The sequence below is a fragment of the Cupressus sempervirens genome, chromosome 4, assembly GCF_028749045.1.
Source record: "Cupressus sempervirens isolate cs-2001-9-10 chromosome 4, ASM2874904v1, whole genome shotgun sequence".
Lineage (NCBI taxonomy): Eukaryota > Viridiplantae > Streptophyta > Pinopsida > Cupressales > Cupressaceae > Cupressus > Cupressus sempervirens.
This window is the reverse complement of record NC_143121.1, coordinates 414,609,081-414,624,603: the sequence shown is the minus strand read 5'-3', so window position 1 is coordinate 414,624,603 and position 15,523 is coordinate 414,609,081. Positions and strand designations below refer to the sequence as shown.

At 31.3% G+C, this 15,523-nt stretch overlaps 1 pseudogene; it reads right to left on the bottom strand.

Moving 5' to 3' along the window:
* Positions 1 to 15,523, bottom strand: part of LOC149561807 (3-hydroxy-3-methylglutaryl coenzyme A reductase 1-like) — a 30,761-nt pseudogene that overhangs the window by 1,412 nt on the left and 13,826 nt on the right.

The window sequence follows — 15,523 nt, the reverse complement described above, 5'->3', positions numbered from 1 at the left end:
TAGAAGAAGCTCTAATTATTATATCTAATAATATCTTCCATCAAAGCCTGCAAATAATCTGTCTCTCAAAATGGAATTCGTTTTCTTCAAATAATTCATCTCTCAAAATGAAATTCATTTTCTTCTTATTGGAGCGATTTGCTAGAATTACTGTCAATTCGCATGAATTTCATTTTCCAACATGTGTTTGCTACGTGGACGAAGATGAGCCATTGTGACTTTCTGGAAAACTGATAAAGACTGATGAGAGAGGTTACATTCGTGATCTATTTAACTCATCTTCGGTAGTTGATAGACCTATTTAATTGCTTGATTTGATAATTTTAAATTAAGAATCGTGTGCGACCATGATGCTTGGTGTGTGTTGCTTTCAGGCGTTTATTTTCTTAATTACTTGAGTATGTTCCTCTCTCACCCACCCAATAGGCAGGGACTCTAGCTCTCAAAGAGCTCTTGTTTATTTTATATTGGTTAGAAGCTAGATCAAAAGTTGAGATTCAAATTTTAAGCCATGAACTCAAAGATAAATTCCTTTATAATCGTCAATTTGGATGTCAACTATTGTCAATTTGGATTTCCTCTGTAAGAAGGTGTTCATTTTCATTCAGAAATGCATAAATGACATATAGACCATCGTTTTTTGGTCTTTTTAGTGGTCACTTTAGGGATACGAGGATCAAATATACCAAATTAGGAAAAAACCCAATTCAAAAAAGTCTAAATGAATGTTTAGAGACCAAATTTAGCCAAGGCTTGGCCACTGGGTAGCAAATTCTTCAAAATTCCCTATAAATTCTGCCCTGGTCCCCCTAACAGAATTTGCAGCAAATTTGTAGTTCTGCAAGAGAATTTGGGGAGAATTTGAACTGAACCAGACTTTGTACAGAACTGAACCAGACTTTGTACATGATGAAACTAGACTTTGAGGGTTGCTGGAGGGACTCTGGTAACTTAGGTAATCATTGATGTGAAAAATTCTAGAATCTAAACAAATCATTATATTTGAACAACTTTCTCATTTTGGGTGCCATATATAACATTTTATGCTTGAAAAAAAATCTGCTGCGTACAAGTCTATGCCTTTCCTGGTTATGCATTTGATATCAGTGGTGTTTCTGAGATGGGATGTCCCCAAGGCTTGGGGATGGGGATGAAATGCCACCTGGACAGGGGACGTCTCTGAGATATCCCCGTTGTTCCCAGGATGGTCTAGGGGTGCATTGTTTCCGTTCACCATACAAAGGATGGCTGGAGACCCTCATATCAACAGGCCACAAGAGAATTACTTTAATACTTTAAATTTTATTTTATTTTATTTTTTGTGGTTTGGGGGTGAATTCCTTTAATATATATAGGTTCTTCAATTCTTTTGCGTTTGTTTGATGCTCATGAACAAAAACTTATAATACAACCAAAGAAGAAACTTTCTTTTAAAACATAAAGTCAAAATAAAATAAATTATGAGTTGGAAATATAAAAAGGGGACTAACCATTATTTATTCAGACTAAATGTTGCATCAAATTATAAGTTGGATATGTTTTAAGAACAACTTATTACTAGTATGCATTGACCTATAGAAAATGGAAATGTCAATTTAATTAATAATAAATGTATTATTTTTCCATTTAAACTACTAGTTACTTTTAATCTTAGTTTTCAATTAATAAGTGAAAATATCTAGATATTATATTACTTTGACAAAAATGAATCATATTTTGTAAAGAGGCCAACTTTTCGTAATAAGTTTATCTTACAAGTAAATAAATAATATGAAGGAATAGGGAAAAGTTTTTCAAAATAAATCCATTTTTTTTTTAACCCTTAATTTTGTTTGTTTATAATCTTTCTCTTTATGAATATAAAATTTGATGATTATTTATATTTATGAATGTGAAATATCGACATAATTTATTGAAAAATTACCTTATCCTAGTGACATCTTTCAAAAAATATTTGTTCTTGCCTTCAATTTGACACATTCAAAGATAATCACAATGTTATCGGCCTCATTGACTATGACAATGAAACTTGAAGTCTTTTGTTGTCTTCATGTAGGACTAAATTTTATTTTAATAAACCGCCAAAGTCTCTTATAGGGATAATATAATACTTTACTTAGTAATATATATATCATTACAAAAAAAAATTATGCAATACATGTAATTTTAATCTATATGTTTCTTTTTTATTAATATTAATTGTAACAAATTTTCACAATCCATGATATTCTATTTATGCTTGTTTCGGATCATACTCAATGATCCATTATTTCTCTATGATCCGAAACATTGATGCTGATACACTCATTTTAGAACCTTAATTTTATTGATAAATAATATTATTATGTAATTGTAAGATTAATTATTAATTATTAAGCTGAGAAGCTTTCTACAGTGGAAGCATTCATCAATGTAAACTTATGCTACTTTTTAAAAAAATTGACGTTCATTTAAGTGTCATATTTTATAATTATTTTTACATTTGTTCATTGCAAATGTAATTGATAATAATGCATGCAATCAAAATGTAATACCAAGGATTAAAGAGTCACCTGCTGCAAACAATAACCCCCCGTGCTTTAAGAATTTTTATTAATATTTAATGATAATGGAGGAGAGTGGATGTAGTAGTAGATTAAGTTTATTCATAACCAATGCCTTTGAAAAAGATGACTCGAGAGTATTATTCAGCTTTGCAACAGATTTCATTGCATATTTTGGGCAAAGATATCCTTCTCGAGGCACTTATTGTCATAAATTATCTCAGTCTGAGAAGGATATCTCTTGGCTTATATGTTAATGATAATGGAGGAGAGTGGATGTAGTAGTAGATTAAGTTTATTCATAACTAGTGCCTTTGAAAAAAATGACTGGAGAGTATTATTCAGCTTTGCAACAGATTTCATTGCATATTTTGGACAAAGATATCCTTCTCGAGGCACCTATTGTCATAAATTTATCTCAGTTTAAGAAGGATATCTCTTGGCTTATATATATAAGATAGTTATTATTTTTGTTGTAGACTCTTGCCATGTAATTGGTAACACATTTTATATTATTTATTGTATATTTATAATGATTTAGCATTTCTAATATTAAATATATGAATTTTAGAAAGTTGCTTAATTTGTGATTTTATAATTTTTATAATAAATAAAAAATCTATGTTTTAAAATTTTCTTATAGCATTGATTTAGAAACACCTATGATTTTTTAATATATAACTAATTTGAACTTATTTTTAATTATTATATTTAAAACTATTTTAAAATAAAATATTTTTAAAATTAGAAACTTATTGTAAGTATAAAACAATCATATCACCAAAACAAATATTTCTTATCAAACAATTGCTTTTACTTTTAAGTATATTTCTTATATTTCTCTTATTTAATATATTTCAAATTATTTAAATTTTAAAAGAATTATTAAATTATTCGTATGTAAAAGAAAATTGATAATCGATATTTTTTCTTAAAACTTAAAATGAAAGACACCAGGACCAAGTATCCATCAAACTGTGCACTATGGAGCCATTTTGCTTTTCAATGCACTATGCTCCTTTTGGACTGCCAAATTTAGCTCCAGAAATGGAGGAACAGTGCAGCCAAGGGCACAAGGCATCTCTTCAGCTGCGTACAAGTGAAAGTGGCAGCATTTGCCTCCCTTGCTTCTCCAATTTGTTCACCCACTCAACATACACTGTCTCTCACATCTTCTAGCTTTAAGAAAATTATCGTGACTTTTGTATTTAAAATAAAATTGTAACTAAAGTGAAACAATTGCAATAACTCGTCTTTTCAGACTTCTATTGAATTTTTATTAAAATATTACCATTTTATTTTACCATCTTAAAATTGTCCTCAAATTCGAAACTTTGCCCGTTCCTTCGAATTCTTCTATCAAGCAAAAGGATGTGTTTCTTGCTTCAAATTTTCTCTCACATCAAGGTTACATTAATGGGATTTGAATAATCTGTTTAAGAAATTTAACAATATACCTGGTCCTTGCTTAAGTTACGATTTCTTTGCTGAAATTTTGTAATTTTTCTTGCAAAAGATGTGGCTCTTAATATGATAAACAGAGTAGTCTGTGTTGAGATAAAATTGATAGTAATATTCGTACTCTCTTGTGAATTATTTTGTCATTAATAGGATTTTGGATCGAAATTCAACAGACTTTTTACAAATTTAATAACAATTTACATATTCTTTGTTTGTGTCATCTTAAATAAATGATATGTTTCCTCTTAACCAGAGGATTCCTTGTCCAATTTTGACATGATTTATGAAGGAATTTAAAAAATGATTGGATGATACTCTCCGCTTTCTTCAAATCTTTCAAAACTGAAATGATGCGTCTCAACAAATTCTTCGTGAATGGGCGCTCAAGGGGACAGTCGGCTGCAATCCCCCGCCTCAGACGATGTTTCTATTTTATTTGTATGTCTGTTTATTGCATTTTTTAATGATTTCGACGATGACAACTATTTCCAGACGACGAAAGTAATTTCGACGGTCTGTTTTCCATTTTTTGATGCTCTTGCAATGTCAAGCTCATGAATAATACTGTGTGCTCTTTAACAACTTTAGAAAAGTATACCAAAATTTCCCCTATTATGATGCCATAAATTAAACAACTTTAAATGCAAATAGCAGCAATTGAAGATCAAGAATGAGTGTGTAAACAATAGCGTCAAAGTGTAATAGTAAGAAGGAAAGTAGACATGTATATGGACAGTCAAATAGAAACACGAGGATATATGAAAGAGGTAATAAATAAATATTTTTTTTCCAACTAAAGTAGCATGAGGTGCAATAGTTTTTGATATTAGCAGTACGCAGAGGGTCCTAGTTCGTGGTACAAGCAGCACTTTAGAAACACATTGACAAAGGATTAACAGCTTTCAAGAGAAGAAATAAAAGGAGTCTCATAGAACTCAAATCTATGAAAAACAAGTTTAAGAAAGGATTTAATCATTAGAGTTCTAGCATTAACTTTTAACAAAAAATCAAAATAAACTACGAGAATTTTCATATTACAGTAAACTAGACTATTAAGCCACACAGGGCTAGAGTTTTTGAACATAATCAACATATAAAAGTATTAAAGCTCCTCGGGCTAACAAAGCAAAAAAAAAGAGAACCAACGTAGAGAAACCCAGCTAACACTAAGCCTCTTGGATAGTAGAATATCTGCCCATTCTTCATTAAGGAACTAGAAGAGCTCCTTGGCCTCTTTTTCCTGAGTAGCATCCACACCGAGAATCTTGCCCTGCAGAGCACACAAGGTGGTACCATTGGCATGCATGATCTTCAGGGTAAACTTGTTGATGTTTAAGCTAGGCCAATGTTTTTGTCAAGTTGACCCACCCGGGTTTTGAGGGACCCAAGCACACCTCCAAAATGACTCCCCACATCAGCATTGTCACCTACCATATGAACATTAGTTGGGGGGGGGGGAGGTGCAGTGGGAATTGGGGGTGACAATCTAAGGAAAAGTTGGAGACATGAGCCAGATAGGACATGGGGGGTTGGTGCATGGCAAGTCATTCTCCAAGGTTTTCGTGTTCTTAGAAGAAGAGTCATAGTCAGAATCTAGGGTTTCTTTAACAACAATGTCCTCAAAGGACTCTTCAATATAGTTAAGTCGATAGTAAAATATAGTTAAGAAGATATATTACACTTCATTTAATAACAATAATTATTTGCATTGTAAGTGAATTTATTTCTATTTTTGAAGAGGATTTTTCATTCATTGAATTCAATTTATGCACTATGTTGTGAAAGATGTTGGTATCTTGTACTATCCTTGTTTTATCACATGTTCGAGTGTTCCCAACATGAATTAATGAAAGCCACCAAACATACAAGAATATTAAGTGGTTATAAAATGTCTTCATGTATTATAAAATGTAGGTTATGAATTTAGATTAAGGACATTAATTAGTATTATTCTATTATAAAACAATATAAAATAAAGTATTTTTTTAATTCAATACATCTATAAATTATATTTGTAAAAGAACACTATTCTATGAGAAAGACACATTTTTTCTTTTATTTATTATCATTTAACATATACATTTTTAATTTTGGTTACTCCATCTATATTGTTATTAAAATATGATTATATAAAGACTTTAACATAGATATAAAGTAGAAAAATGATAGCACACTTTTCAAAGCAATCAATTAAAAGCAATCATTTATTAGAAATATGATGATGAAAAAGTTAGTTTCCAATCTTATTATAAAGTCAACTTAATCTAAAATAATTTTGTTCTTAATATTCTTCATATTAATTATTTTTACTTTTTCGTTTTTTATATAGTAAAAAACAATGAGTGTCAAACTTTTTTCAAATATATTTTTAAACAAAACATTATATAAATCTTTGCAATTGTCTATTATATTAAAATTTTGAAAAATGCCAACAATTAACAATGATCAATATTAACAAATAACATACAATTTTAAACATATATATATATTTTTAAATTATGAGATTAATAAAAATGAACTTAGAAATGTTGCTCCAACAAGGACATTTTTTTAATAAAAAAATATCACCTATACTTCAACTAAATAAAAATTCAAAAAGCGGGCAAATATTGTAAATTTATTAAACTGTCACAAGCATTTCATCTGTTAATTTATGTTTCTTAATCCATGAGAAACCCTCATGTTTTTCTTCGTTTCCCTGTTGCCTTACTCTTTCCTTACTCTGCAATGGTAGTCATGGTTCGCCCTCTTATTCATCTTCACAGCCAAGAGAATCAATAGCCATGAATCAAAGCCAAGGCCTGCGACGAAATGGAGTCCGTAGAGGCCTTAAATTTGCTGCCGCCAAATTATGGCAATTCATTCACAATATCTGGCAGAAATGTTTTAGTGTCCGTCAGATGTTTCACTAGCAGAAAATTGAAAAGAACATCTGGAATGAGAGGCATGTTTCAAATGAACCTAGACCAGTGCATACATTTACATCTGGTCAAATCCCTACCTCTACAATTTTCACTATCCGGAACTTTTGTTCATTCCAATTTAGGAAGGTATCAAATATGACTTTTTTTGACCCATTTTAAATAGAAAGTAACAAAATTGGTGGTGAATCAGTGATGTTTGAGAAATTTAGGGACACTTGTCTTCTTCTAAGTTACATTATCTCCAATGTAGATGTCCAGTGCACATCATTGCTTTTATCTAATTGATGTTGTTACTTATATTTCTCCCAGTTAGACAGAGTACTTCTCAATTCAACAACCCACCAACAATGTTGCCGACCAATTTGCCGAGACAAACTATTTATCGGCAATTGTTTGAGCCGTCGTCAATTAAAAACATTTTTAATTAACAAAACTGAAAACCATATTATGGTTTCATCGGTTTTCGGCAATCTTTTCACCACCAGTTATTTTTAACAGGTAAGACATTACACTTGTCAATCGGACTATCAAACTTTGTTGTATAATAGCCTATCGGCTAATTATTATTATTTATCTTTTTTATTGGTAAAAAGATCAAGACCTATTAATTTTATGAATAAAGTATATTTTACAAAGTCTTCGTTCAAACAGGCACATGTAGGAAATAATAGAGGAAATAATAGAGTAGAAAACCTCCAGTCTTGACATTAGTCCTATGCGAATAAACAAAATTTAAAAGGGGCATACCCCAATTTACATTATGAAGAGGTGCATTACTTTATTTGGCACATTTCATCATATAATTCTTTTAGTTTAATATGATTATATACAATGTCCTCTTTCATACTTGAGGTCTTGGAAGGACTTTTTTTCCTTTTTTTTAGTCTTTTTTTATTCGAGAGATGTTGAGCTTAATTGGCACCTTTCACCATGTGATTCTTTTAGTTCAACATGATTATATGCAATCTCCTCTTTCATACTTGGACTCTTCGAAGGACTTTTCTTCCTTTTTAAGCGTGTTTTAAGTTGACTCTTCATGTCTGCCTGGATGGTTGTGAGCGTTTTTTTATTCAAAATATGTGGAGCTTCTCAAGCTCTCCCTTCAATCCCTGCATCTACCAGAGCTTCAAAATTATTTATAATCGTTAATCTTAAACCCAACATGAAATTCATAATTAGGGAGTCTTTGTAGATAAGGAAAGGGTTAAATTTAACTACAATGTACTAGTTGTTTTGCCTAATTAACTTTTAATACTAAACAACTATTTTGTAAGAATTTTTATTTCAAATTTGATTGGAAGTTTTTTAACTTATTTTTTATCCCTTACTTTCATCTTATCTTGAAATTTGTTTAAGGGTTCTAATACTGCTTGCCAAGTTAAAAACTAATTTGGATCTTTGAGTGTGAGTTGCAGTATTTTGAATAATGTCAACTAATTTGAATCTGAGAAATTGACCTATTTTATTGGTATCTTTCCTTTTCTGGTTTAATTGGTTTTATGGACATTTCTTGTTATTAATTTGGTCTTTCAGTTTTAGTGTTAATGGATCTATTGAGTAAAGGGGTGTGGTAATTTCAATTTTTGTCTAATGTTATTCTTTGTATCACACGGGAAAGATTGGAGGCTTGGAGTTTGATGTTTTTGCAATCCCTTGTCGATGTCGTAAGAGTTCAAGCTTAGGTTTTTAATGGGGTTTTACAAGGTGATGATTGTTTCTATATAAGAGCTTTTCTTTCTAGATAGGCATTAAGAGTCTATTAATACATGGGAGGGCTTTAGTTTTGGTCTGTTGTCCATAGCAAAGAATTTGGAGTAATTATATATAGTAGTTGATCTTGATAGTATTTTTTTGGTAACGAGTTTTAACCCCTACCTTGTATCTTTGGTTGTGTTTATTTATCTAGGTAAGAAGGTGAGCTGGTATTTAATCAACTCTATGAGTGCTCAATCGTGGATTGGATTGTTTATTGTTCCAATATTTATTATGAGTGTTCAATATGACTGTCATTTATATCTATCATTGAAAATCCTCTTGGCTCGCTTGGATATTGTAGTGATAAAATAGGTATGAGCTTGTATTCATGTTTACTCTACCTTATAGATGTGCTAGGTTCAAAATGTATTCATTCTTAGGGGTCTGTGATTCTAGTTCTGATTGATAGGATTATTCTTTGGTATTTTATAGTTGAAATTATAGATGCTTTGTATTCTTATGTTACTTTTTTCTCTAGAAACAAATTTTAGAGGATATGAATAAAGCAAAACATGAATTTAAATTGATTAATTCAAAATGAAATAAAGCAAGGCGATAATGATAAGAATAGGCTTTGAGATTTAAAAACCTATCTATACATTTTCATGCCCATGGTTTTTCCATTGATACCTTTTGTCTATGTTATCAATGGAAGTTACAAATGAAATAAACATAAATCAAGACACAGAGGACACCTTTGACAGCTAAACTACAACCTACAAAGGGTGAGGCAGAGAGAGAGAGAGAGAGAGAATAGGGAAGAAAACTAAGACCCCTAACTAGATACCTTTACAGATGAGGATACATAAGTTATGGACAAAACAAAATAGCAAAACTAGAAGATGATGGATCTGTAGAGCTAACTGAAGTTGCCAAAATACTCTAAGTGGATAAGAATATCATTATAACATGAAATTTACATCGAGTATAGTAAAATCGACAAGTATGTTCTTAAGAACACCATGATGTATTCCTTCGCTTTAGCTTCATCAATATCCAAGTGACTTGCTAGATGCACCAACACTTCTTTCCTCTTTTTGGATTTGTTGAAGTTAGGCAGCTCAAATTCTAGATTGTTTGAAGAGCTATAGTCCACCATGGGTAAGGGTTGATGTCCAAAGGCTCTTTGATAGTTAAAAAACCAAGCATTGTTTGTAGCTTGAGAAATGCCTCTCGACCGCAACATGAATTGTATGCTTCCTCACCTTTGCCTATGTCCTAGGTTAAATTATTGTTGATAGTGGGTTTACATTGTATCAAAAAGTTCCAGGTTATAGACCCTTTAGGCGGTTTCTTTGTTCGAAACAATGAAATGGGGTCTGAGCTATGTAGATATTTTTCATATAGGATTTTAGCCCATTCGCTTTCATGTTCTTGATACATTCTCCACACTAATTTTGTGCCTAGTGCTTCATTATTCTAGCTTAGATTTTTGGTTCCTATGCCCCTAGAGCTTTCGGTTTGCATATGGTTTCCCATTTGATTAAGGTTTGTTTCTTTTTCTCCTCTATTCTATTCTAGAAAACAAATCCTTAATTTGCTATCCAATTTTTTGTTAGTTTCTTTGGGTAATGGTAGTCATGATATTTAATATGTGGAGATGGCCCATAGTATGGATTGTATTTTAGTTGCCAGTCCTACTTTTGTTAACCATTTTCCTTTCAAGTTTTTTATTTTTCTGTCTATTTTTTCAATTATAGGGTTCCAAGATTTTACTATCTTTTGAATTTTTCTCCAACTGTATTCCTAAGTGTTTACATGGAAACATACTATTTATAAGTTTTGGGTTGAGAGGTTAGAGCTTTCATAATTGTTAAAAATGTTTTTGTTATAATTAAAAAATATATCAACTACTTGTCTTGGATCTTCTATTATATCACTTGTGTTGTTTTTAATTTTTGATGTTCTATTTATATTTATGTTATTTAAATTGTTGTTATGGAAAAAAATTGTATTGCAGTTTCCTTCTGTTAACCAATTCTCTCATGACTTTTGTTTCCAATATACTTCTTTAGCTAATATGTTCTATTGTTTTTCTAACAGTTCTTTTTCTTTGTTAAATTTTTCATTATCCATTCCCTCTTTTATTACTTCTTCAGTAAGTTTTTTCAGATCTTCATCATTCTCTAGTTTTTCTTTGAAGATGCTGTTGAAATGGTCTTTATTACATTCTAATAATTTTTTTTAAGATATTTGAGTTTTGATATGAAGCAGAACATTTTGCCACCATTCATTTATATTTTCCATGAAGGTGTCATCAAAGAACCTCATTTTCTAGCATTTGAATGGGTTTCTTGTAGGTTTTGATTGCTCTAGTCTTACTGTGAAATGGTCTGAACCAGCATTGGAAAGTATTGAGGAATGTATAGCATAGTTGAAGTTGTTGAGATCCCCCTTTAATATGAACCTATCAAATCTTTCTGGTATGTGGCTAAAACCTAACCTTCTATTATTCCATGTAAGGGGGATGTCAATTAAGTTATCCTTTGAGAACCATTCTCTAAAGTTAATCATGGTTTGTGGGCTTATTAGTGTTCTTCTAAATTTATCATCTAAGTTTGGGCTGGCACTGAAATCCCCTTTGTTGCATATGTTGGTTGTCTAATATTGCCCCATTTGTTGATTTCTTCCCACACTGCCTTCTTATCCAATGTAGGTATTGGTCCATAAACATTAATTATAATAAGTTGTATGTTATTTCTATAACTTTGGACTCTTGCTCTTGTCCAATTATTTGTTTCTATAATTCTTTGGTAGTATATTTTCCTAGGATCCCTTATAATCCCTATACCTCCTAATGTGCCTATTGATTCTATTATCTTAAAAACATATTCCAAGCTTTTTGCACAACCTTTCTCCTTCCTCTCTATTTAATTGTATTTTTTGTAGTATTATCAAATTTGATTCGAAGAGGGTTAGATTGTGCTTCATGTTAGGGGCATTTAATCCCCTAACATTCAATGTGGTTATCCTCATTGAGCAGTGGGAAGGTACTTCCCCTTCCCTGCATATAAAATATTTCTAATCTTTTTTTAATTTCCTTCCTTACTAGTTGCTTCTTTGATCTCTACTAGTGATTTTTTGCCTCATTTTTTCATTTGTTTGCCACATCTTAGTATTGTTATGCCTTCTAAAATTTCTTCTATCCCTAATTTTTTCATATGTTCAATAGCATTCACTACTATATTTGGTCTTAAATTGTGACATCCACTCATCGCCCAAGTGATAGTACAAGGAATTGGCTCCCATTGAACTTTTTTTGTCGCAAATTGTGATGGCAACTGCTCTTGTTTCAATGGCAGCAGCTATAGGCATCACAATTTGAAAGAAAGGCAAAGCACAATCCCATCTTCACGTCATGCATATTATGACGATCTACTATCGCAAAAATGAAGACTTATTTTGTTAGTATGTTGTCTCTAGTGTGACGGTTGTGCTATAGGGCCGATGGAAACCCATTTGTCAAGCCATCACAATTGAGATGGCAAGCAACAACAATGTTGTTGGAGTGATGATTGGAGGCATTGGACATGTCATCACAATTGTGATGGCTTGCTAAATTATGAAGAAAAATAAAATGTGTGATTTATGTGAGTCGGTGCCTCATGAATGTGCTCTTGGGGGATTAGATCCATTACTATAGAACTATCTTGAGATAGATCTACATTCATAGGATTGTTCCAATGTAAAGATCAAAAAATATAAAGTTTAGAAAGAAAATTGATGAGAATGTGTGATTGAAATGAATATATGAATATGCTATTTGTAATCTATTTAATGCATTTCAAAAATTCTAATCAAAATTAGGTACAATCTTAAATGACTTTGACAAACTTGTCTCTTCATACATAATTTCTTAGCTAAAAGCAACTTTTAAATTGAATGTACTGTACTTCAAATTGTTATAATTTTTTATTTAATGTTATAGCTATTGACATCAAGAAAATAAGACAAGAAAACTATCAATACATATACAATGTAACCTTATTACTGATCTCTCTAACTAATGTACATTACTATTTATAAAATATTTACAAACACTTAAATGAATTACACTTAAAACCCATCCAAATTAAAATACAAAGCTTAACCAATTGGAACTAATGTGAGCTATCAAGCTACTCAGCGTTATGATTAGCAGAAGAGATGTATAGTTAGATAGAGACAATGATGACAACATTCATTTGGTTTCACATTTTCCAAGCTCACCGCCTTTCAATACTTCTCAACAACCATGGTTGTTGGCAATGGTTGTCCACAACTTTTGTTTGAGGCCCACAACAATTATGAGAATGTACAAACCCTCCTCAAAAGATGATGTGTCTTCCATTAATGGTGCCTTGCACGATCAATGTTCCCATTTAAAGATTTTGTGTGAATTATGTGAACCGATACCTCATGATTGTGTTCTTGTAGGCATTCATCCAAAATGTGGAAACATTAATTTGGCTTGTATATCGTTTTAGTTGAATACCCCAAATTGACATAGCCATCTTCAAGATACTTGCACACAAGTTCAATTTCCTATTTCATCTATCATTGTGGACTTCACTTGCAAATTTTTGGTAGTAACAAAATGAAGAATTTGGTAGAATAAATTGTAAAAAGCATGTGCGCAACATATGTAGATCTCTCACTTAAAATGTCTTCTCTCCATTCTAGTTGTAGTAGGAACGCGATATTGGACTGTTTAATAAAGTGTCCTATGAGAAATTATTTCAGATGTAAGGTGAAATTGTAAGAAAGTGAATAAAGTTTTACACTGCCACCTCTTATATTTTATCCACATTGGTTGAGATCTCCATGCACACAGACACACCCTAAATCTCATTCCAACCTGTGGACGAGAGGACAAGCCTTGAATCAACATTTTAATATCTTTTAAAGCATGATTGAAGTCATTGAAACAATATGGATCATATTTTCCATAATCCAACTTTTATGTCCAAGTAAAGAAATTCACAAAAATTTGAGTAATTATCTAGTGATGCTAGCAATAACTAGGAATATAAGGAACAAAGACATGCCTTATTATAATATGAATGATTTGGTATAGATGATATGATATGTGCAATAAGATACATTGCTACAATTATTTTCTGGCTACGATAGTGGTTGTAGAAAGATTAGCCAATGTGACAGACATCATGTCAAGAATTGGACCAATGTCACCAACCTAAAAACCCAAAAGTTATTCTTTCAAACAATTTCTTGGCACCTCTTTAGGATTCTCTCTAAAAAAGTTGAACTTTGCAATTATATTGACCAACTCTACATATTAGTGGATATTTAATACAAATTTCAGATGTGTCTAATAGCATACATGCATTCAAGAAAGGAAAAGAACTATTAAATTAATCACCCTTTTTGCAAATCACACCAAACATTCTCCTATTGCATCCTGAAAAGACATGTTCTATTTTTTTATATCATCACTGAGATTGAAAGCCTCATAATTACAATGCATGATCTTGCACAAACACTTGCCAAATTAGACATGGCAAAACCATTGCTACAAAAGCTTGTGATTTTGACTGTTGTACAAGGATAGCAAAATTTCAATGATATTAATCTGCATTTGAGGTTTCCACACCACATTGTTTTGATCAAGATATTTAATGAGCATGGACAATAGAAAATGAGTAGAATTTTCTACAAATTGACCAGTAGAAAAATATGAAATATCATAAAATATTAAAGTGAAAAGGTGAACTTGGCATTTGGAACCAATAACTAAAATATTCACATATAAATTATAATTTAACCAAAGTATTTTGAAAGCAAAATTCAAAATTCAAATCAATGGATATCATATATAAACCTAGAGATGTAGTCCATGAACTTTGAATTTTGCATATTATAATTTGCGAAAAGGATTATAAATTATGAAATTATAAATATTACTAGCTTTCTCCATTAAGCGTTGCATGTCATATAGAATAGATAGTGTGAATCCATTCTAAAGGGACCAATGTTTCCCACTATCAAAAAAAATAAGCATATGTTCAAGTACATAGTGTATTGTGGTGGCCTCCTTTGCTAATTTGGCGATGTTTTGAAGACAAATCTTTGACTAGACTTTAGGATCCTCTACTTCCCCCCTCTAATATTGTTCAACATATCACCACGCTCAAAAGAAATAATGAGAATAGTTCATGAGAACATTATGAAACAATAGAATGCATAAGTACATGAATTATGGTGTATTCATATACCCTAGAAGATTTGTTTCACCCTTTAAGTCTACTACCTCCCAACATATCAATTCAATTTGTATGACAAGATTCATTTAATTTTTTTTTTAAATTTCATGAATCAATGTATACTTTAGTGTGATCTAATATCATTTATTTCCACTATTCAAATTCTTCTTCATGTCTCCAAATTTACCAAAAAAGTTATCAAATGCAATCATTCAATGAGAAAATGGAAAATATAACAATAAGAGGAGGAAAGCCTAGTGACTCATACCTTCGCCCATCCTAGTGTCATAATTATAGTGCAAGACAAGACATGAGAAACTTCCAATACAAAAATGAAGATATGTAGTTCATGGAGTCCATCTTGTGATATAAGAAGCTATGGGCATGAGCTTTATATGTATTGAAAACATTCCACTCTCCTCAACTATCTTCTTTTTATGAGGACTCCTCCTTTTGACATGGAAGGAAAAAGTCTCCTAAGCTCTCAAATATACAAATCTCTACAATTCTTGTCTCCCAATAGTAAGTAGAAGTGAGATAAATCCCAACAACATCAATTCTACAAGCAATTTAGAAGAAATCAACCTAAACACTTTAATTATGTTACTTACATTGCATCATGCTTTCTAATATCTTT